The 26,068-nt window shown below is 37.1% G+C and overlaps 1 long non-coding RNA gene across 1 annotated transcript; it reads right to left on the reverse strand.

The window, feature by feature from the left end:
• Window positions 1–13,827: 13,827 nt before the first annotated feature.
• Window positions 13,828–18,365, reverse strand: LOC139975989 (uncharacterized). The gene is made up of 3 exons (XR_011795972.1): window positions 17,282–18,365; window positions 16,269–16,483; window positions 13,828–14,352 (listed from the first exon to the last, which is right to left on the reverse strand). It is a non-coding gene; the product is annotated as an uncharacterized lncRNA (long non-coding RNA).
• Window positions 18,366–26,068: the final 7,703 nt, after the last annotated feature.

The raw sequence follows: 26,068 nt of genomic DNA on the forward strand, positions 1-26,068 counted from the left end.
TTATGTTTAATGATCAGAAAACTGTTTAATTTTAATTTTTTTTTAAATCGATTAACTTTAGTTATGGAGCCTACTAGCATGTCCGATTAGCACAACATTAAAGTAGAAAGATTCCTCTTTCACGTGGTATTCCTCTACTATCGGTAACAAAAATGATTTCGTGACCAAAAGTGACCTTAAAGTTTTAACCCCGATACAGACCCTTCTCTAAACGGTCTGTATATACGTTTTGTGTAATGATCAGAAAACTGTTTAATTTTTATTTATTTTTTTCAAAATCGATTTACTTTAGTTATGGAGCCTACTAGGATGTCCGGTTAGCACCACATTAAAGTAGAAAGATTCCTCTTTTACGTGGTATTCCTCTACTGTGGGTAACAAAAATGATTTCCTGACCAAAAGTGACCTTAAAGTTTTAACCCCGATACAGACCCTTCTCTAAACGCGCTGTATATACGTTATGTGAAATGATCAGAAAAATGTTTATATTTTATTTTTTTCAAAATCGATTAACTTTAGTTATGGAGCCTACTAGGATGTCCGGTTAGCACCACATTAAAGTAGAAAGGTTACTCTTTTACGTGGTATTCCTCTACTATCGGTAACAAAAATGATTTCTTGACCAAAAGGGACCTTAAAGTATTAACCCCGATACAGACCTTTCTCTGAACGGTCTGTATATACGTTATGTGAAATGATCAGAAAAATGTTTATATTTTATTTTTTTCAAAATCGATTAACTTTAGTTATGGAGCCTACTAGGATGTCCGGTTAGCACCACATTAAAGAAGAAAAGTTCCTCTTTCACGTGGTGTACCTCTACTATCGGTAACAAAAATGATTTCTTGACCAAAAGTGACCTTAAAGTTTTAACCCCGATACAGACCCTTCTCTAAACGCGCTGTATATACGTTATGTTTAATGATCAGAAAACTGTTTAATTTTAATTTTTTTTTTAAATCGATTAACTTTAGTTATGGAGCCTACTGGCATGTCCGATTAGCACAACATTAAAGTAGAAAGATTCCTCTTTCACGTGGTATTCCTCTACTATCGGTAACAAAAATGATTTCGTGACCAAAAGTGACCTTAAAGTTTTAACCCCGATACAGACCCTTCTCTAAACGGTCTGTATATACGTTATGTGTAATGATCAGAAAACTGGTTAATTTTTATTTTTTTTCAAAATCGATTTACTTTAGTTATGGAGCCTACTAGGATGTCCGGTTAGCACCACATTAAAGTAGAAAGGTTCCTCTTTTACGTGGTATACCTCTACTATCGGTAACAAAAATGATTTCTTGACCAAAAGTGACCTTAAAGTTTTAACCCCGATACGGACATCTCTAAACGGTCTGTATATACGTTATGTGTAATGATCAGAAAACTGGTTAATTTTTATTTTTTTTCAAAATCGATTTACTTTAGTTATGGAGCCTACTAGGATGTCCGGTTAGCACCACATTAAAGTAGAAAGATTCCTCTTTCACGTGGTATTCCTCTACTATTGGTAACAAAAATGATTTCCTGACCAAAAGTGACCTTAAATTTTTAACCCCGATACAGACCCTTCCCTAAACGCGCTGTATATACGTTATGTGAAATGATCAGAAAAATGTTTATATTTTATTTTTTTCAAAATCGATTAACTTTAGTTATGGAGCCTACTAGGATGTCCGGTTAGCACCACATTAAAGTAGAAAGGTTCCTCTTTTACGTTGTATTCCTCTACTATCGGTAACAAAAATGATTTCTTGACCAAAAGTGACCTTAAAGTTTTAACCCCGATACAGACCCTTCTCTGAACGGTCTGTATATACGTTATGTGTAATGATCAGAAAACTGTTTAATTTTTATTTATTTTTTTCAAAATCGATTTACTTTAGTTATGGAGCCTACTAGGATGTCCGGTTAGCACCACATTAAAGTAGAAAGATTCCTCTTTCACGTGGTATTCCTCTACTGTGGGTAACAAAAATGATTTCCTGACCAAAAGTGACCTTAAATTTTTAACCCCGATACAGACCCTTCCCTAAACGCGCTGTATAAACGTTATGTGAAATGATCAGAAAAATGTTTATATTTTATTTTTTTCAAAATCGATTAACTTTAGTTATGGAGCCTACTAGGATGTCCGGTTAGCACCACATTAAAGTAGAAAGGTTCCTCTTTTACGTTGTATTCCTCTACTATCGGTAACAAAAATGATTTCTTGACCAAAAGTGACCTTAAATTTTTAACCCCGATACAGACCCTTCTCTGAACGGTCTGTATATACGTTATGTGTAATGATCAGAAAACTGTTTAATTTTTATTTATTTTTTTCAAAATCGATTAACTTTAGTTATGGAGCCTACTAGGATGTCCGGTTAGCACCACATTAAAGTAGAAAGGTTCCTCTTTTACGTTGTATTCCTCTACTATCGGTAACAAAAATGATTTCTTGACCAAAAGTGACCTTAAAGTTTTAACCCCGATACAGACCCTTCTCTGAACGGTCTGTATATACGTTATGTGTAATGATCAGAAAACTGTTTAATTTTTATTTATTTTTTTCAAAATCGATTTACTTTAGTTATGGAGCCTACTAGGATGTCCGGTTAGCACCACATTAAAGTAGAAAGATTCCTCTTTCACGTGGTATTCCTCTACTGTGGGTAACAAAAATGATTTCCTGACCAAAAGTGACCTTAAATTTTTAACCCCGATACAGACCCTTCCCTAAACGCGCTGTATAAACGTTATGTGAAATGATCAGAAAAATGTTTATATTTTATTTTTTTCAAAATCGATTAACTTTAGTTATGGAGCCTACTAGGATGTCCGGTTAGCACCACATTAAAGTAGAAAGGTTCCTCTTTTACGTTGTATTCCTCTACTATCGGTAACAAAAATGATTTCTTGACCAAAAGTGACCTTAAATTTTTAACCCCGATACAGACCCTTCTCTGAACGGTCTGTATATACGTTATGTGTAATGATCAGAAAACTGTTTAATTTTTATTTATTTTTTTCAAAATCGATTTACTTTAGTTATGGAGCCTACTAGGATGTCCGGTTAGCACCACATTAAAGTAGAAAGATTCCTCTTTTACGTGGTATTCCTCTACTGTGGGTAACAAAAATGATTTCCTGACCAAAAGTGACCTTAAATTTTTAACCCCGATACAGACCCTTCTCTAAACGCGCTGTATATACGTTATGTGAAATGATCAGAAAAATGTTTATATTTTATTTTTTTCAAAATCGATTAACTTTAGTTATGGAGCCTACTAGGATGTCCGGTTAGCACCACATTAAAGTAGAAAGGTTCCTCTTTTACGTGGTATTCCTCTGCTATCGGTAACAAAAATGATTTCTTGACCAAAAGTGACCTTAAAGTTTTAACCCCGATACGGACATCTCTAAACGCGCTGTATAATGTGTAATGATCAGAAAAAGTTATAAGTTTTATTTATTTCAAAATAGATTTACTTAAGTTATGGAGCCTACTAGGATGTCCGGTTAGCACCACATTAAAGTAGAAAGGTTCTTCTTTTACGTGATATATCTCTACCATCGGTAACAAAAAAGATTTCTTGACCAAAAGGGGCCTTAAAGTTTTAATCCCGATACGGACATCTCTAAACGCGCTGTATATACGTAATGTGAAATGATCAGAAAAATGTTTATATTTTATTTTTTTCAAAATCGATTAACTTTAGTTATGGAGCCTACTAGGATGTCCGGTTAGCACCACATTAAAGTAGAAAGGTTCCTCTTTTACGTGGTATTCCTCTACTATCGGTAACAAAAATGATTTCTTGACCAAAAGTGACCTTAAATTTTTAACCCCGATACAGACCCTTCTCTGAACGGTCTGTATATACGTTATGTGTAATGATCAGAAAACTGTTTAATTTTTATTTATTTTTTTCAAAATCGATTTACTTTAGTTATGGAGCCTACTAGGATGTCCGGTTAGCACCACATTAAAGTAGAAAGATTCCTCTTTTACGTGGTATTCCTCTACTGTGGGTAACAAAAATGATTTCCTGACCAAAAGTGACCTTAAATTTTTAACCCCGATACAGACCCTTCTCTAAACGCGCTGTATATACGTTATGTGAAATGATCAGAAAAATGTTTATATTTTATTTTTTTCAAAATCGATTAACTTTAGTTATGGAGCCTACTAGGATGTCCGGTTAGCACCACATTAAAGTAGAAAGGTTACTCTTTTACGTGGTATTCCTCTACTATCGGTAACAAAAATGATTTCTTGACCAAAAGTGACCTTAAAGTTTTAACCCCGATACGGACATCTCTAAACGCGCTGTATAATGTGTAATGATCAGAAAAAGTTATAAGTTTTATTTATTTCAAAATCGATTTACTTAAGTTATGGAGCCTACTAGGATGTCCGGTTAGCACCACATTAAAGTAGAAAGGTTCTTCTTTTACGTGATATATCTCTACCATCGGTAACAAAAAAGATTTCTTGACCAAAAGGGGCCTTAAAGTTTTAATCCCGATACGGACATCTCTAAACGCGCTGTATATACGTAATGTGAAATGATCAGAAAAATGTTTATATTTTATTTTTTTCAAAATCGATTAACTTTAGTTATGGAGCCTACTAGGATGTCCGGTTAGCACCACATTAAAGTAGAAAGGTTCCTCTTTTACGTTGTATTCCTCTACTATCGGTAACAAAAATGATTTCTTGACCAAAAGTGACCTTAAAGTTTTAACCCCGATACAGACCCTTCTCTGAACGGTCTGTATATACGTTATGTGTAATGATCAGAAAACTGTTTAATTTTTATTTATTTTTTTCAAAATCGATTTACTTTAGTTATGGAGCCTACTAGGATGTCCGGTTAGCACCACATTAAAGTAGAAAGATTCCTCTTTTACGTGGTATTCCTCTATTGTGGGTAACAAAAATGATTTCCTGACCAAAAGTGACCTTAAATTTTTAACCCCGATACAGACCCTTCTCTAAACGCGCTGTATATACGTTATGTGAAATGATCAGAAAAATGTTTATATTTTATTTTTTTCAAAATCGATTAACTTTAGTTATGGAGCCTACTAGGATGTCCGGTTAGCACCACATTAAAGTAGAAAGGTTCCTCTTTTACGTGGTATTCCTCTACTATCGGTAACAAAAATGATTTCTTGACCAAAAGTGACCTTAAAGTTTTAACCCCGATCCAGACCCTTCTCTAAACGCGCTGTATAATGTGTAATGATCAGAAAAAGTTATAAGTTTTATTTATTTCAAAATCGATTTACTTAAGTTATGGAGCCTACTAGGATGTCCGGTTAGCACCACATTAAAGTAGAAAGGTTCTTCTTTTACGTGATATATCTCTACTATCGGTAACAAAAAAGATTTCTTGACCAAAAGGGGCCTTAAAATTTTAATCCCGATACGGACATCTCTAAACGGTCTGTATATACGTTATGTGTAATGATCAGAAAACTGTTTAATTTTTATTTATTTTTTTCAAAATCGATTTACTTTAGTTATGGAGCCTACTAGGATGTCCGGTTAGCACCACATTAAAGTAGAAAGATTCCTCTTTTACGTGGTATTCCTCTACTGTGGGTAACAAAAATGATTTCCTGACCAAAAGTGACCTTAAAGTTTTAACCCCGATACAGACCCTTCTCTAAACGCGCTGTATATACGTTATGTGAAATGATCAGAAAAATGTTTATATTTTATTTTTTTCAAAATCGATTAACTTTAGTTATGGAGCCTACTAGGATGTCCGGTTAGCACCACATTAAAGTAGAAAGGTTCCTCTTTTACGTGGTATTCCTCTGCTATCGGTAACAAAAATGATTTCTTGACCAAAAGTGACCTTAAAGTATTAACCCCGATACAGACCTTTCTCTGAACGGTCTGTATATACGTTATGTGTAATGATCAGAAAACTGGTTAATTTTTATTTTTTTTCAAAATCGATTAACTTTAGTTATGGAGCCTACTAGGATGTCCGGTTAGCACCACATTAAAGTAGAAAGATTCCTCTTTCACGTGGTATTCCTCTACTATCGGTAACAAAAATGATTTTCTGACCAAAAGTGACCTTAAATTTTTAACCCCGATACAGACCCTTCTCTGAACGGTCTGTATATACGTTATGTGTAATGATCAGACAACTGTTTAATTTTAATTTATTTTTTTCAAAATCGATTTACTTTAGTTATGGAGCCTACTAGGATGTCCGGTTAGCACCACATTAAAGTAGAAAGGTTCCTCTTTTACGTGGTATTCCTCTACTGTGGGTAACAAAAATGATTTCCTGACCAAAAGTGACCTTAAAGTTTTAACCCCGATCCAGACCCTTCTCTAAACGCGCTGTATATACGTTATGTGAAATGATCAGAAAAATGTTTATATTTTATTTTTTTCAAAATCGATTAACTTTAGTTATGGAGCCTACTAGGATGTCCGGTTAGCACCACATTAAAGTAGAAAGGTTCCTCTTTTACGTGGTATTCCTCTACTATCGGTAACAAAAATGATTTCTTGACCAAAAGTGACCTTAAAGTTTTAACCCCGATACGGACATCTCTAAACGCGCTGTATAATGTGTAATGATCAGAAAAAGTTATAAGTTTTATTTATTTCAAAATCGATTTACTTAAGTTATGGAGCCTACTAGGATGTCCGGTTAGCACCACATTAAAGTAGAAAGGTTCTTCTTTTACGTGATATATCTCTACCATCGGTAACAAAAAAGATTTCTTGACCAAAAGGGGCCTTAAAGTTTTAATCCCGATACGGACATCTCTAAACGGTCTGTATATACGTTATGTGTAATGATCAGAAAACTGGTTAATTTTTATTTTTTTTCAAAATCGATTAACTTTAGTTATGGAGCCTACTAGGATGTCCGGTTAGCACCACATTAAAGTAGAAAGATTCCTCTTTCACGTGGTATTCCTCTACTATCGGTAACAAAAATGATTTCTTGACCAAAAGTGACCTTAAATTTTTAACCCCGATACAGACCCTTCCCTAAACGCGCTGTATATACGTTATGTGAAATGATCAGAAAAATGTTTATATTTTATTTTTTTCAAAATCGATTTACTTTAGTTATGGAGCCTACTAGGATGTCCGGTTAGCACCACATTAAAGTAGAAAGATTCCTCTTTCACGTGGTATTCCTCTACTATCGGTAACAAAAATGATTTCCTGACCAAAAGTGACCTTAAATTTTTAACCCCGATACAGACCCTTCCCTAAACGCGCTGTATATACGTTATGTGAAATGATCAGAAAAATGTTTATATTTTATTTTTTTCAAAATCGATTAACTTTAGTTATGGAGCCTACTAGGATGTCCGGTTAGCACCACATTAAAGTAGAAAGGTTCCTCTTTTACGTTGTATTCCTCTACTATCGGTAACAAAAATGATTTCTTGACCAAAAGTGACCTTAAAGTTTTAACCCCGATACAGACCCTTCTCTGAACGGTCTGTATATACGTTATGTGTAATGATCAGAAAACTGTTTAATTTTTATTTTATTCTTCAAAATCGATTTACTTTAGTTATGGAGCCTACTAGGATGTCCGGTTAGCACCACATTAAAGTAGAAAGATTCCTCTTTTACGTGGTATGCCTCTACTGTGGGTAACAAAAATGATTTCCTGACCAAAAGTGACCTTAAATTTTTAACCCCGATACAGACCCTTCCCTAAACGCGCTGTATATACGTTATGTGAAATGATCAGAAAAATGTTTATATTTTATTTTTTTTCAAAATCGATTAACTTTAGTTATGGAGCCTACTAGGATGTCCGGTTAGCACCACATTAAAGTAGAAAGGTTCCTCTTTTACGTGGTATTCCTCTGCTATCGGTAACAAAAATGATTTCTTGACCAAAAGTGACCTTAAAGTTTTAACCCCGATAGGGACATCTCTAAACGCGCTGTATAATGTGTAATGATCAGAAAAAGTTATAATTTTTATTTCTTTCAGAATCGATTTACTTTAGTTATGGAGCCTACTAGGATGTCCGGTTAGCACCACATTAAAGTAGAAAGGTTCTTCTTTTACGTGATATATCTCTACCATCGGTAACAAAAAAGATTTTTTGACCAAAAGGGGCCTTAATGTTTTAACCCCGATACGGACATCTCTAAACGGTCTGTATATACGTTATGTGTAATGATCAGAAAACTGGTTAATTTTTATTTTTTTTCAAAATCGATTTACTTTAGTTATGGAGCCTACTAGGATGTCCGGTTAGCACCACATTAAAGTAGAAAGATTCCTCTTTCACGTGGTATTCCTCTACTATCGGTAACAAAAATGATTTCCTGACCAAAAGTGACCTTAAATTTTTAACCCCGATACAGACCCTTCCCTAAACGCGCTGTATATACGTTATGTGAAATGATCAGAAAAATGTTTATATTTTATTTTTTTCAAAATCGATTAACTTTAGTTATGGAGCCTACTAGGATGTCCGGTTAGCACCACATTAAAGTAGAAAGGTTCCTCTTTTACGTGGTAATCCTCTACTATCGGCAACAAAAAAGATTTCTTGACCAAAAGGGGCCTTAAAGTTTTAACCCCGATACAGACCCTTCCCTAAACGCGCTGCATATACGTTATGTGTAATGATCAGAAAACTGTTTAATTTTTATTTATTTTTTTCAAAATCGATTTACTTTAGTTATGGAGCCTACTAGGATGTCCGGTTAGCACCACATTAAAGTAGAAAGATTCCTCTTTTACGTGGTATGCCTCTACTATCGGTAACAAAAATGATTTCTTGACCAAAAGTGACCTTAAAGTTTTAACCCCGATACAGACCCTTCCCTAAACGCGCTGTATATACGTTATGTGAAATGATCAGAAAAATGTTTATATTTTATTTTTTTTCAAAATCGATTAACTTTAGTTATGGAGCCTACTAGGATGTCCGGTTAGCACCACATTAAAGTAGAAAGGTTCCTCTTTTACGTGGTATTCCTCTACTATCGGTAACAAAAATGATTTCTTGACCAAAAGTGACCTTAAAGTTTTAACCCCGATACGGACATCTCTAAACGGTCTGTATATACGTTATGTGTAATGATCAGAAAACTGGTTAATTTTTATTTTTTTTCAAAATCGATTTACTTTAGTTATGGAGCCTACTAGGATGTCCGGTTAGCACCACATTAAAGTAGAAAGGTTCCTCTTTCACGTGGTATTCCTCTACTATCGGTAACAAAAATGATTTCTTGACCAAAAGTGACCTTAAATTTTTAACCCCGATACAGACCCTTTCCTAAACGCGCTGTATATACGTTATGTGAAATGATCAGAAAAATGTTTATATTTTATTTTTTTCAAAATCGATTAACTTTAGTTATGGAGCCTACTAGGATGTCCGGTTAGCACCACATTAAAGTAGAAAGGTTCCTCTTTTACGTGGTATTCCTCTACTATCGGTAACAAAAATGATTTCTTGACCAAAAGTGACCTTAAAATTTTAGCCCCGATACAGACCCTTCTCTGAACGCGCTGTATATACGTTATGTGTAATGATCAGAAAACTGTTTAATTTTTACTTTATTTTTCAAAATCGATTTACTTTAGTTATGGAGCCTACTAGGATGTCCGGTTAGCACCACATTAAAGTAGAAAGATTCCTCTTTTACGTGGTATGCCTCTACTATCGGTAACAAAAATGATTTCTTGATCAAAAGTGACCTTAAAGTTTTAACACCGACACGGACATCTCTAAACGCGCTGTATAATGTGTAATGATCAGAAAAAGTTATAATTTTTATTTATTTCAAAATCGATTTACTTTAGTTATGGAGCCTACTAGGATGTCCGGTTAGCACCACATTAAAGTAGAAAGGTTCCTCTTTTACGTGATATATCTCTACTATCGGTAACAAAAAAGATTTCTTGACCAAAAGGAGCCTTAAAGTTTTAATCCCGATACGGACATCTCTAAACGCGCTGTATATACGTTATGTGAAATGATCAGAAAAATGTTTATATTTTATGTTTTTCAAAATCGATTAACTTTAGTTATGGAGCTTACTAGGATGTCCAGTTAGCACCACATTAAAGTAGAAAGGTTCCTCTTTTACGTGGTATTCCTCTACTATCAGTAACAAAAATGATTTCTTGACCAAAAGTGACCTTAAAATTTTAACCCCGATAGGGACATCTCTAAACGCGCTGTATAATGTGTAATGATCAGAAAAAGTTATGTTTTATTTATTTCAAAATCGATTTACTTTAGTTATGGAGCCTACTAGGATGTCCGGTTAGCACCACATTAAAGTAGAAAGGTTCCTCTTTTACGTGATATATCTCTACCATCGGTAACAAAAAAGATTTCTTGACCAAAAGGAGCCTTAAAGTTTTAATCCCGATACGGACATCTCTAAACGCGCTGTATATACGTAATGTGTAATGATCAGAAAAACTGGTTAATTTTTTTTTTTTTAAATCGATTAACTTTAGTTATGGAGCCTACTAGGATGTCCGATTAGCACCACATTCAAGTAGAAAGATTCCTCTTTCACGTGGTATTCCTGTAATATCGGTAACAAAAATGATTTCCTGACCAAAAGTGACCTTAAAATTTTAACCCCGATACAGACCCTTCCCTAAACGCGCTGTATATACGTTATGTGAAATGATCAGAAACATGTTTATATTTTATGTTGCACAAAATCGATTAACTTTAGTTATGGAGCCTACTAGGATGTCCAGTTAGCACCACATTAAAGTAGAAAGGTTCCTCTTTTACGTGGTATTCCTCTACTATCGGTAACAAAAATGATTTCTTGACCAAAAGTGACCTTAAAGTTTTAACCCCGATACAGACCCTTCTCTGAACGGTCTGTATATACGTTATGTGTAATGATCAGAAAACTGTTTAATTTTTATTTATTTTTTTCAAAATCGATTAACTTTAGTTATGGAGCCTACTAGGATGTCCGGTTAGCACCACATTAAAGTAGAAAGATTCCTCTTTTACGTGGTATGCCTCTACTGTGGGTAACAAAAATGATTTCCTGACCAAAAGTGACCTTAAATTTTGAACCCCGATACAGACCCTTCCCTAAACGCGCTGTATATACGTTATGTGAAATGATCAGAAAAATGTTTATATTTTATTTTTTTCAAAATCGATTAACTTTAGTTATGGAGCCTACTAGGATGTCCGGTTAGCACCACATTAAAGTAGAAAGGTTCCTCTTTTACGTTGTATTCCTCTACTATCGGTAACAAAAATGATTTCTTGACCAAAAGTGACCTTAAAGTTTTAACCCCGATACAGACCCTTCTCTGAACGGTCTGTATATACGTTATGTGTAATGATCAGAAAACTGTTTAATTTTTATTTTATTCTTCAAAATCGATTTACTTTAGTTATGGAGCCTACTAGGATGTCCGGTTAGCACCACATTAAAGTAGAAAGATTCCTCTTTTACGTGGTATGCCTCTACTGTGGGTAACAAAAATGATTTCCTGACCAAAAGTGACCTTAAATTTTTAACCCCGATACAGACCCTTCCCTAAACGCGCTGTATATACGTTATGTGAAATGATCAGAAAAATGTTTATATTTTATTTTTTTTCAAAATCGATTAACTTTAGTTATGGAGCCTACTAGGATGTCCGGTTAGCACCACATTAAAGTAGAAAGGTTCCTCTTTTACGTGGTATTCCTCTGCTATCGGTAACAAAAATGATTTCTTGACCAAAAGTGACCTTAAAGTTTTAACCCCGATACAGACCCTTCTCTGAACGGTCTGTATATACGTTATGTGTAATGATCAGAAAACTGTTTAATTTTTATTTTATTCTTCAAAATCGATTTACTTTAGTTATGGAGCCTACTAGGATGTCCGGTTAGCACCACATTAAAGTAGAAAGGTTCCTCTTTTACGTGGTATGCCTCTACTGTGGGTAACATAAATGATTTCTTGACCAAAAGTGACCTTAAAGTTTTAACCCCGATACAGACCCTTCTCTAAACGCGCTGCATATACGTTATGTGTAATGATCAGAAAACTGTTTAATTTTTTTTTTTTTTCAAAATCGATTTACTTTAGTTATGGACCCTACTAGGATGTCCGGTTAGCACCACATTAAAGTAGAAAGATTCCTCTTTCACGTGGTATTCCTCTACTATCGGTAACAAAAATGATTTCTTGACCAAAAGTGACCTTAAAGTTTTAACCCCGATACAGACCCTTTCCTAAACGCGCTGTATATACGTTATGTGAAATGATCAGAAAAATGTTTATATTTTATTTTTTTCAAAATCGATTAACTTTAGTTATGGAGCCTACTAGGATGTCCGGTTAGCACCACATTAAAGTAGAAAGGTTCCTCTTTTACGTGGTATTCCTCTACTATCGGTAACAAAAATGATTTCTTGACCAAAAGTGACCTTAAAGTTTTAGCCCCGATACAGACCCTTCTCTGAACGCGCTGTATATACGTTATGTGTAATGATCAGAAAACTGTTTAATTTTTACTTTATTTTTCAAAATCGATTTACTTTAGTTATGGAGCCTACTAGGATGTCCGGTTAGCACCACATTAAAGTAGAAAGGTTCTTCTTTTACGTGGTATTCCTCTACTATCGGTAACAAAAATGATTTCTTGATCAAAAGTGACCTTAAAGTTTTAACACCGATACGGACATCTCTAAACGCGCTGTATAATGTGTAATGATCAGAAAAAGTTATAATTTTTATTTATTTCAAAATCGATTTACTTTAGTTATGGAGCCTACTAGGATGTCCGGTTAGCACCACATTAAAGTAGAAAGGTTCTTCTTTTACGTGATATATCTCTACCATCGGTAACAAAAAAGATTTCTTGACCAAAAGGGGCCTTAAAGTTTTAACCCCGATACGGACATCTCTAAACGCGCTGTATATACGTAATGTGTAATGATCAGAAAACTGTTTAATTTTTTTTTTTTTAAATCGATTAACTTTAGTTATGGAGCCTACTAGGATGTCCGGTTAGCACCACATTAAAGTAGAAAGATTCCTCTTTCACGTGGTATTCCTCTACTATCGGTAACAAAAATGATTTCTTGACCAAAAGTGACCTTAAAGTTTTAACCCCGATACAGACCCTTCCCTAAACGCGCTGTATATACGTTATGTGAAATGATCAGAAAAATGTTTATATTTTATGTTTTTCAAAATCGATTAACTTTAGTTATGGAGCTTACTAGGATGTCCAGTTAGCACCACATTAAAGTAGAAAGGTTCCTCTTTTACGTGGTATTCCTCTGCTATCGGTAACAAAAATGATTTCTTGACCAAAAGTGACCTTAAAGTTTTAACCCCGATACGGACATCTCTAAACGCGCTGTATAATGTGTAATGATCAGAAAAAGTTATGTTTTATTTATTTCAAAATCGATTTATTTTAGTTATGGAGCCTACTAGGATGTCCGGTTAGCACCACATTAAAGTAGAAAGGTTCTTCTTTTACGTGATATATCTCTACCATCGGTAACAAAAAAGATTTCTTGACCAAAAGGGGCCTTAAAGTTTTAATCCCGATACGGACATCTCTAAACGCGCTGTATATACACTGAAAACTTAAATTGGTTCACCGACTAACATAACGTTAGTCCATCTGGTGCCTCTCCCGACTAACATAGCCTTAGTCAGTTGCTATACCGACTAATTCATTCCTTAGTCAGTTGGATTTCTTAGTCGGTCATCTTAGTCCGTCAGCTTAGTGGATCAACAATTTGGTAGTCGGTAAATGTATATTAGTCAGTTACATTAGTTGGTGACATTAGTCGGTCTTTATCGACTAATTTATATGAGCCACCGACTAGTTTATAGCAGGTTTTACATTAGTCAGGATGGTGCCTCTCCCGACTAACCTTTCTGAGTCGGTATCGACTGACTAGTTGCACTGACTAGAATCACTGAAAGAATTAAACCCGACTAGTTTTACTGACTAGCATCACTGAAAGAAAAGAGAGCAGAAGAAACACAAATAATGTGTACGTTGGCAGTATTTATTTCTGATAAAACTTCTGATGTCTACAAAGGCTGACTTTCGACAGATAGAGAAGAAATCACTGTAAATAAAATCTGAAAATCTGTTTTTTTTTTTCAACAAAGTTAAGACAAGTTAATGGATCAAACATGAATCGCAAAAGTATAGCACTGCACAATAATGCAAAGTTGAATCTTGGGCAAGGGTTCCTCATGACTTTCGTTTTAAAGTGGTACCCCGAATCGACACCAGTTAAGTCTTCACGAACAAAGAGTGTTTCTCTTAACTACAAATGGCCTCCCACTTGTCTTCAGGAAGCCAAAATCTGCACCATTATTGACCTGTGAACAGAAAATATGATATACGTGTAAGCACAGATACAGATATAGCACATGATAACTCACATTATCATAAACATACATTTACATTAAAATTTTATAACATATTGGGAGGTATACATTTAAATCTAGGTCCCTCAAATTATAAGCCAGGAATAGCAGCTTTACCAAATTATTATTAGCTTTGCACAGCATAACACCAAGTTATTTCTCAAAGCTTAATAATTATGTTAATCATGTTAATAATGATCCCAATAGACCGGGATCCCAGAGGGTTTGGTTAGCTGGGAAGGTAACCAATTGCCTTGTACATCACAATGTTCACAGTGCATTCCTGTATATGAAACCTGACGACTGGCAAACCGACTGTGGTGGGTGTGGCTGGGAGAGCAATTTTAAAGTCACCTGATAGCTAACCTAGATCAGTTTTCATGGTAACACATCAAAGTAAGTACAATGTGTCAGGTATGGCCCCAAGAGCAACAAATGGCCATTGCCAGTAATTATTGGTGGTGGGGTACCCCTGCCAGTGATCTATAATTGACCCCTCAAGGCTGACCTAGGTCAGCTCATGAGGTAACCACTTGAAACCTACTGGAAAATGTTGGTTAGGACTTCAGATACAACTGATGGGCATTGCCAGTAATTTTTATTGGTGGGGTACCCCTGCCAGTAGACCCCCAAAATGCCCATCCCCCATTGACCTAGATGAGCTCATGATGTAACCAGTTGAAAACTACTGGAAAATGGTATCACTTCATATGTAAGGGATGGGCATTCCAGTAATTTATATTGAGGGGGGGGTACCCCTGCCAGTAGACCCCCAAAATGCCCATTCCTTCATTGACCTAGGTCAGCTCATGAGATAACCAGTTGAAAAATTACTGGAAAATGATAGTTATCACTTCATATGTAAGGGATGGGCATTTCCAGTCATTTACATTGGTGGGGTAACCCTGCCAGTAGACCCCCAAAATGCCCATCCCCCATTGACCTAGATTAGCTCATGAGGTAACCAGTTGAAAACTACTGTAAAATGATTGGCAGGACTCTATATGTAAGGGATGGGCATTTCCAGTAATTTATATTAGTGGGGTACCCCTGCCAGTAGACCCCCGAAATGCCCCCCCCCCCTCATTGATCTAGGTCAGCTCATGATTTAACCAGTTGAAAACTACTGGAAAATTATTGACAGGATTCTATATGTAAGGGATGGGCGGACTCTGGCAGTGGTGGCCCACCAATATAAAATACTGGAAATGCCCATCCTTACATATGAAGTGATACCTATCATTTTCCTGTAGGTTTCAACTGGTCAAATCATGAGCGCACCTAGGTCAATGAGGGGATGGGCATATTGGGGGTCTACTGGCAGGGGTACCCCACCAATAAAAATTACTGGCAATGCCCATCCCTTGTATCTGAAGTCCTAAGCAACATTTTCCAGTAGGTTTCAAGTGGTTACCTCATGAGCTGACCTAGGTCAGCCATGAGGGGTCAATTATAGATCACTGGCAGGGGTATCCCACCACCAATAATTACTGGCGATGGCCATTTGTTGTTCTTGGGGCTATACCTGACACATTGTTCTTACTTTGATGTGGTTACCAAGAAAGCTGATCTAGGTTAGCTATTTGGTGACTTTAAAATTGCTCTCCCAGCCACACCCACCACAGTCGGTTTGCCAGTCGTCAGGTTTCATATACAGGAATGCATTGTGAACATTGTGATGTACCAGGCACTTGGTTACCTTCCCAGCTAACCAAACCCTCTGGACTCCCGCTCTACAGATCAGTGAAAATTTGACCAAACTTATGAAGCTTGCACGTAAATGATATACTAGACTGTTTTTTTTTAAAACAGGTTATGAAAAGTATCTTAAATATCATTAAACAGTTGGGTACAATAGTTAAACTCACTCTTCCATCTTTTTTCTCTATGGTACTTGTTCCTTTGCTTTTTGGACTCTTGGATAAACTCTTTTGTTCTGCGAAGGGTACCAATATATCATCTTAAAACATGTCTTTAAGCCATATATAACACAGTTCTCCTCTTCTGTTGTTGCCTCCACACTGGTGTCGTACATCACAGGAAATCTCACCCTTGACTTAGATATTTGGCTTTTCAATTCCTGCTGGAAAAAAGAAACAGCAAAGTATTCATCATTTGAAAAAAAAATTAAATAAAGTTGTCACCACAAAGTTATGTGAGATTTGCTTCCACTATAGTCTCAAAAGCAATCCCAAAGTTTGAAGCAGACTGTATAAAGCTGAAAATTTGAACGAGAGTGTCATCACCATTGCAACCAGAATCAAATGCCCAGAATACAGAGATAATAAAACATGGGCTAAATCTTTGTTTGTTTTTATGATCTTTAAAAATATAAAATTTTAGAAACAGAAATGCACTGAGCCAACTTATTTATAGGCCTAATCATTTTTAGTTGTTATTTTGCTTGCTCACATAACAAGCCTGTTTAGACCTAGGCTAGAGGAGAATCAGTACTTTGTTACACTAAGTTTGTCTTTCGGTCGTTTTGATTTAGTCTTACTAGTAGTACTAAAGTATATAATGGACCGGCGAAGACTAGAGAATACCCAGAGTTTTAGCAACTGCGTTAAACTGTATCATCTGATCTATTATTTACGTCAATGAGTTTCATTCAATCTAGGATCAAAAAGAGAAATCTAATTAATCTTAACCTTTAAACTTTGCTACTAAACAGATATGCTTGAATTACAAATAAATGTCAAAAAAACATCATAATCTAAGAATCGATGCATATACACATAAACAGAATAATTTGAATTCGCGCAAGTGAACCCTGCACTACATTGGACAGAAAAAAAAAAACGTGCAATTAGACCAAACTAAACATACTAAATTTTCCGTTACTTCTACATAAAATATCCATACAAATACAACAACTTACTCTTTTGGCAGTATACTAAAAGCACATGTTATAATAACTTCAGACTATCAAGCTTTCCTGAGAAAAAAACGGTTAATACTTCTTACAGTAAGCAAGTCGACCGTGAAGGAATGTCGCAATTGTTTCCTGGGTGTGACCGGAAATTAAATACTAAAAAATGATAAATGAAAAGGTTAAATACAACTGAAGCGTGCATCCTGACTGCTCGCAACATATAATACCGTTGACTATCCAACATAATTTGTTCAGCCTACTGTGACTGTACGTTTGAAGGTCTAGCCTTGCTTATTCAATATCACAAAGCCTACCCATTTAGATTCACATGGGAAATTACAGGAAATCTTTACCAAATGAGTGTAGACTTCAAATAAACTATTGAGCCTTATAGTTCCAGCATTTGTTTGGGAATAAATTAGAAGATTATGTGCCTCTGTTCAATCTAGCCCAATACACACATAACACATTGTTAATTGGTGTTTAGAATGCACACTTTAGTGTTGAGAATGCACTGCAGTACCCAGTAGAAGCCTATAGGCTACTCACTGTCATTGCACTTGTGTATTGCGAAACGCCAACGTGACAACGGTAGCGTTACACTAACCATAATACAGTACTAGTGCCAGTGGCCTAACAATTAACTTTAATTTTACCTTCAAGTTAAAGGAATAACAGGTAGGCCGATGATGCAGTTAATACCTCCATTCTTCTAAAGACCTTCTTGGGTGATTTACGGTTGAAAGTTGCTTAGAGTGATCGTATGAAACTATGCCAAGTCCAGCAAGCTGCCGTTGCCTCTCGGTTTCCAAATTAAAGTGAATCGAATTGGGTCAAAATACATTAGTCCGTCGACACCGACTAAGCTACGATTATGGCGTAAATCGGGTGTCCGTGTCGTTCTTAGTCCATGGGTTAAAATACCTTAGTCCGTCGCCACCGACTAAGCTGCGATTATATTTTCCTTAGTCAGTGTAAACTGACTAAGAAGCAGCGATGAAACGAAGATTTTTGCTAGTTCGTGTGCATTGACTAACGTTACAAACTAACTTAACGTTAGTCCGTGGCAATATTGACTAGTTTATTTTTTCAGTGTACGTAATGTGTAATGATCAGAAAAACTGGTTAATTTTTTTTTTTTTAAATCGATTAACTTTAGTTATGGAGCCTACTAGGATGTCCGATTAGCACCACATTCAAGTAGAAAGATTCCTCTTTCACGTGGTATTCCTGTAATATCGGTAACAAAAATGATTTCCTGACCAAAAGTGACCTTAAAATTTTAACCCCGATACAGACCCTTCCCTAAACGCGCTGTATATACGTTATGTGAAATGATCAGAAACATGTTTATATTTTATGTTGCCCAAAATCGATTAACTTTAGTTATGGAGCCTACTAGGATGTCCGGTTAGCACCACATTAAAGTAGAAAGGTTCCTCTTTTACGTGGTATTCCTCTACTATCGGTAACAAAAATGATTTCTTGACCAAAAGTGACCTTAAAGTTTTAACCCCGATACAGACCCTTCTCTGAACGGTCTGTATAAACGTTATGTGTAATGATCAGAAAACTGTTTAATTTTTATTTATTTTTTTCAAAATCGATTAACTTTAGTTATGGAGCCTACTAGGATGTCCGGTTAGCACCACATTAAAGTAGAAAGATTCCTCTTTTACGTGGTATGCCTCTACTGTGGGTAACAAAAATGATTTCCTGACCAAAAGTGACCTTAAATTTGTAACCACGATACAGACCCTTCCCTAAACGCGCTGTATATACGTTATGTGAAATGATCAGAAAAATGTTTATATTTTATTTTTTTCAAAATCGATTAACTTTAGTTATGGAGCCTACTAGGATGTCCGGTTAGCACCACATTAAAGTAGAAAGGTTCCTCTTTTACGTGGTATTCCTCTGCTATCGGTAACAAAAATGATTTCTTGACCAAAAGTGACCTTAAAGTTTTAACCCCGATACAGACCCTTCTCTGAACGGTCTGTACACTGAAAACTTAAATTGGCCCACCGACTAACATAACCTTAGTCCATCTGGTGCCTCTACCGACTAACATAGCCTTAGTCAGTTGCTTTACCGACTAATTTATTCCTTAGTCAGTGGGATTTCTTAGTCGGTCATCTTAGTCCGTCAGCTTAGTCGATCAACAATATCTTATTCTGTAAATGTATAGTTACAAATGTTCAGTTACATTAGTTGCTGACATTAGTCGGTCTTTACCGACTAATTTATATGAGCCACCGACTAGTTTAAAGCAGGTTTTACATTAGTCAGGATGGTGCCTCTCCCGACTAACCCTTCTTAGTCGGTATCGACTGACTAGTTTCACTGACTAGAATCACTGAAAGAATTAAACCCGACTAGTTTCACTGACTAGAATCACTGAAAGAAAAGAGAGCAGAAGAAACACAACTGAATAATGTGTACGTTGACAATATTTATTTCTGATAAAACTTCTGATGTCTACAAAAGCTGACTTTCGACAGATGGAGAAAAAATCACTGTGAAAAAAAAATCTGAAAATGTCATTTTATTCCAACAAAGTTAAGACAAGTTAATGGATCAAACATGAATCGCAAAGTATAGCACTGCACAATAATGCAAAGTTGAATCTTGGGCAAGAGTTCCTCACGACTTTCGTTTTAATGTGGTACCCCAAATCGACACCAGTTAAGTCTTCACGAACAAAGAGTGTTTCTCTTAACTACAAATGGCCTCCCATTTGTCTTCAGGAAGCCAAAAATCTGCACCATTATTGACCTGTGAACAGAAAATATGATATAAGTGTAAGCACAGATACAGATATAGCACATGATAACTCACATTTTCATAAACATACATTTACATTAAAAATTTTAAAACATATTGGGAGGTATACATTTAAATCTAGGTCCCTCAAATTATAAGCCAGGATTAGCAGCTTTACCAAATAATTATTAGCTTTGCACAGCATAACACCAAGTTATTTTTCAAAGCTTAATAATCATGTTAATCATGTAAATAATGATCCCAATAGACCGGGAGCCCAGAGGGTTTGGTTAGCTGGGAAGGTAACCAACTGCCTTGTACAAAACAATGTTCACAGTGCATTCCTGTAGATGAAACCAGACGACTGGCAAACCGGCTATGGTGGGTGTGGCTGGGAGAGCAATTTTAAAGTCACCTGATAGCTAACCTAGATCAGCTTTCATGGTAACCACATCAAAGTAAGTACAATGTGTCAGGTATGGCCCCAAGAGCAACAAATGTCCATTGCCAGTAATTATTGGTGGTGGAGTACCCCTGCCAGTGATCAATAATTGACCCCTCACGGCTGATCTAGGTATGCTCTTGAGGTAACGACTTGAAACCTACTGGAAAATGTTGGTTAGGACTTCAGATGCAAGGGATGGGCATTGCCAGTAATTTATATTGGTGGGGTACCCCTGCAAGTAGACCCCCAAAATGCCCATCCCCCATTGACCTAGATGAGCTCATGATGTAACCAGTTGAAAACTACTGGAAAATGATAGGTATCACTTCATATGTAAGGGATGGGCATTTCCAGTATTTTATATTGGTGGGGTACCTGCCAGTAGACCCCCAAAATGGCCAACCCCTCATTGAGCTAGGTCAGCTCATGAGGTAACCAGTTGAAACCTACTGGAAAATGATAGGTATCACTTCATTTGTAAGGGATGGGAATTTCCAGAAATTTATATTAGTGGGGTATACCTGCCAGTAGACCCCCAAAATGCCCATCCCCTCCTTGACCCAGGTCAGCTCATGAGGTAACCAGTTGAAAACTACTGGAAAATGATTGGCAGGACTCTATATGTAAGGGATGGGCATTTCCAGTCATTTCTATTAGTGGGGTACCCCTGCCAGTAGACCCCCAAAATGGCCATCCCCTCATTGATCTACGTCAGCTCATGATTTAACCAGTTGAAACCTACTGGAAAATGATAGGTATCACTTCATATGTAAGGGATGGGCATTTCCAGTAATTTATATTGGTGGGCCACCACTGCCAGAGTCCGCCTCCCCCCCCCCCCCCCTTATTAAACTAGGTGAGCTTTTGGTGTGACCAATTGAAAACTACTGGAAAATGATAGGTAGGACTCCAGATTTAAGGAGAGTAATTTCCAGTTATTTCCACTGGTGGGGTACCCCTGTCCATTTCCCCAACATCTCCATCCACTGTCTCACATTATATTATAGCTCACACCCCAAGACTCCCCTAAACACCCCAAATACAGTGTAACCACTCATAGGTGGCCTCAAATGACTGAATACAACCTGTGTGGTTATTCAGGAAGTATGTTCTTGACAGTCAACGTTCATTTCATTCAGCTGTTCTGAAGTGGTCCGTTCAAGTTACCGTAGCTTTACTAATGCCAAGGTGATTGTCTGATTGAAACATGTGGTCCATGCCAGTGGCACCAGCCTGTTTCCAGGTGTCAAGTAAAATATGTTAATCTGGTGAATGATTCACTGTTTGTGATTTTTGTTGCCAAACCAATTTTTTTCAGCATGGGGACATTTTTTTGTGAAAAACCATAAAACATCTACGACCTATGAACTGAAACTTGGTTTCTTTTCCAGTAGTTTTCAATTGGTCACACCATAAGCTCACCTATGTTAATAAGGGGGGGGGGGGCGGACTCTGGCAGTGGTGGCCCACCAATGTAAAATACTGGAAATGCCTATCATATGAAGTGATACCTATCATTTTCCAGTAGGTTTCAACTGGTTAAATCATGAGCTCACCTAGGTCAATGAGGGAATGGGCATTTTAGGGGTCTACTGGCAGGGGTACCCCACTACTAGAAATTACTGGAAATGCCCATCCCTTACGTATAGATTCCTGCCAATCATTTTCTAGTAGTTTTGATGTTGAAACCTACTGGTTTTTGACCCGGGTCAAGGAGGGGATGGGCATTTTGGGGGTCTACTGGCAGGGGTACCCCACTAATATAAATTTCTGGAAATGCCCATTCCTTACATATGAAGTGAAACCTATCATTTTCCAGTAGGTTTCAACTGGTTACCTCATGAGCTGACCTAGGCCAATGAGGTGATGGGCATTTTGGGGGTCTACTGGCAGGGGTACCCCACCAATAAAAAATACTGGCAATGCCCATCCCTTGTATCTGAAGTCCTAAACAACATTTTCCAGTAAGTTTTCAACTGGTTACATCATGAGCTGACGTAGGTCAATGAGGGGATGGGCATTTTTGGGGTCTACTGGCAGGGATACCCCCCCCCCCCCATAATTTAAATTACTGGAAATGCCCATTCCTTACATATGAAGTGATACCTATCATTTTCCAGTAGGTTTCAACTGGTTACATCATGAGCTGACCTAGGTCAATGAGGGGATGGGCATTTTTGGGGTCTACTGGCAGGGATACCCCCCCCCCCCAATTTAAATTACTGGAAATGCCCATCCCTTGCATATGAAGTGATACCTATCATTTTCCAGTAAGTTTTCAACTGGTTACATCATGAGCTGATCTAGGTCAATGAGGGGATGGGCATTTTGGGGGTCTACTGGCAGGGATACCCCACCAATATAAAATACTGGAAATGCCCATTCCTTGCATATGAAGTGATACCTATCATTTTCCAGTAGGTTTCAACTGGTTACATCATGAGCTGACCTAGGTCAATGAGGGGATGGGCATTTTTGGGGTCTACTGGCAGGGATACCCCCCCCCCCCAATATAAATTACTGGAAATGCCCATCCCTTGCATATGAAGTGATACCTATCATTTTCCAGTAAGTTTTCAACTGGTTACATCATGAGCTGACCTATGTCAATGGGGGATGGGCATTTTGGGGGTCTACTGGCAGGGGTACCCCACCAATATAAATTACTGGCAATGCCCATCCCTTGTATCTGAAGTCCTAACCAACATTTTCCAGTAGGTTTCAAGTAGTTACCTCATGAGCTGACCTAGGTCAGCCGTTAGGGGTCAATTATTGATCACTGGCAGGGGTACCCCACCACCAATAATTACTGGCGATGGCCATTTGTTGCTCTCGTGGCCATACCTGACACATTGTACTTACTTTGATGTGGTTACCATGAAAGCTGATCTAGGTTAGCTATCAGGTGACTTTAAAATTGCTCTCCCAGCCACACCCACCATAGCCGGTTTGCCAGTCGTCTGGTTTCATATACAGGAATGCACTATGAACATTGTGATGTACCAGGCAATTGTTTACCTTCCCAGCTAACCAAACCCTCTGGGCTCCCGCTCTACAAATCAGTAACAATTTGACCAAACTTATGAAGCTTGCACGTAAATGAGATACCAGACTGTTTTTTAAAACAGGTTATGAAAAGTATCTTTAATATCATTTAACAGTTGGGTACAATAGTTAAACTCACTCTTCCATCTTTTTTCTCTATAGTTCATGTTCCTTTGCTTTTTGGACTCTCGGATAAACTCTTTTGTTCTGCGAAGGGTACCAATATATCATCCTAAAACATGTCTTTAAGCCATATATAACACAGTTTTCCTCTTCTGTTGTTGCCTCCACACTGGTGTCGTTCGTCACAGGAAACCTCACCCTTGACTTGGATATTTGGCTTTTCAATTCTTCCTGGAAAAAAAAAACAGCAAAGTATTCATCATTTGAAAAAAAAATTAAATAAAGTTGTCAACACAAAGTTATGTGAGATTTGCTTCCACTATAGTCTCATAAAAACAATCCCAAAGTTTGAAGCAGACTGTTTAAAGCTGAACATTTGAACCAGAGTGTCATCACCATTGCAACCAGAATCAAATCCCCAGAATATAGAGATAATAAAACATGGGCTAAATCTTTGTTTGTTTTTATGATCTATAACAATATCAAATTTTAGAAACACAAATGCACTGAGCCAACTTATTTATAGGCCTAATCGTTTTTAGTTGTTATTTTGCTTGCTCACATAACAAGCCTGTTTAGACCTAGGCTAGAGAAGAATCAGTACTTTGTTACACTAAGTTTGTCTTTCGGTCGTTTTGATTTCGTCCTACTAGTATATAATACCGGTGACAAGCCAACATAATTTGTTCAGCCTACTGTGACTGTTAGTTTGAAGGTCTAGCCTTGCTTATTCAATATCACATAGCCCATCCATTTAGATTCACATGGGAAATAAAGGAAATCTTTACCAAATGAGTGTAGACTTTGTGTAGATTATGTGCCACTGTTCAATCTAGCCCAATACACACATAACACATTGTTAATTGGTGTTTAGAATGCACACTTTAGTGTTGAGAATGCACTGCAGTACCCAGTAGAAGCCTATAGGCTACTCACTGTCATTGCACTTGTGTATTGCGAAACGCCAGCTTAACAACGGTTACACGCACTGCGTAGCGTAACACTAACCATAATACAGTATACTAGTGCCAGTGGCCTAATAATTAACTTCAATTTTAGCTTCAAGTTAAAGGAATAACAGGTAGGCCGATGATTGCAGTTAATACCTCCATTCTTCTAAAGACCTTCTTGGGTGATTTACGGTTGAAAGTTGCTTAGAGTGATCGTATGAAACTATGCCAAGCCCAGCAAGCTGCCGTTGCCTGTCGGTTTCAAAATTGAATTGAATCGAATTGGGTTAAAATACATTAGTCCGTCGACACCGACTAAGCTGCGATTATATTTTCCTTAGTCAGTGTAAACTGACTAAGAAGCAGTGATGAAACGAAGATTTTTTTTTCTAGTCCGTGTGCATTGACTAACGTTACAGACTAATTTAACGTTAGTCCGTGGCAATATTGACTAGTTTATTTTTTCAGTGTATGTTCCCTCAGTGCGTTGTCGGCTTCACGTTATTGTGTGTCAAAGACTGAAATTAATCTGTGTGTAGTTGTGTCTAAGAATTCATTCGTCACCCACAAATATTTCTCGAGGAGTTGTTATCGCAAACTCAGTATGTAACTGGGTAAGTTTCTTTGATGCGTCCTTCACTAAGCATTCGCGAAACACTGACTAAATTTCTTTCGCAAGTATAGTGCCTCCATTTGTTTTCACTAGCTGAATATCCTCTTGCGTAGTTATATTCTGAACCTTCTTGCGTCTCAGGCAGGATTTTCAGCTGTTAGTAGTCCGTTAAACATTCGTTCCTAAACGGCGACATTACCTCATCACGAAATTGTGTTAACTGCTTTTCGTCACCGGCTCAATTTTCTTGTCAAAACTGTTGTCTTAAACTTAGTGCGTCACCAGGTACTGCGTAGCGTAGTCGATTGCAATTTCGTCGGCAGTTGCTAAGTTATGTCGGTGCGTAATCGTTCAAACCCATTGTGCGATATAGACTAAATTCCCTCATCGATGACTAAAATCGCTCATTGCATATTGCTACCTAAGTCCTCGTTCGTCACAGTACATAGTTGTCTCACTTTCTGAGCGTCACCTGCTAACTTATTCCGGTGCTTAGCCAGCTACACCTAGTAGTGCTTCGCTGGTTAAATTTCATTCGCAAGCTGTTTTCTCGAATATCTGTTGTTAATAGCTATATAAACTGCCACGAGCGGATATTTAAAAGACTCCGCGCTTCACCAGCTCCATTCTATCCACGAGTTGACTGAAACTCCTTCGGTGTGTAACTGTTGTTGTTCTTGCGCCCCGCGCCAAATAATATTCAGAGGCTAATAACCTGAACCTACTTGTGCATCTCTGACTAAAATAACGCCCGTGTTAGCTCTAAATTGTTCTGTCACTGGTTATTTATCCTCGGTCTTGAGTCTTTACCATTATTATGATTCGCCGAATATAGTCCATCTGTGCGTGAG

Source organism: Apostichopus japonicus, chromosome 11, assembly GCF_037975245.1.
Source record: "Apostichopus japonicus isolate 1M-3 chromosome 11, ASM3797524v1, whole genome shotgun sequence".
Lineage (NCBI taxonomy): Eukaryota > Metazoa > Echinodermata > Holothuroidea > Aspidochirotida > Stichopodidae > Apostichopus > Apostichopus japonicus.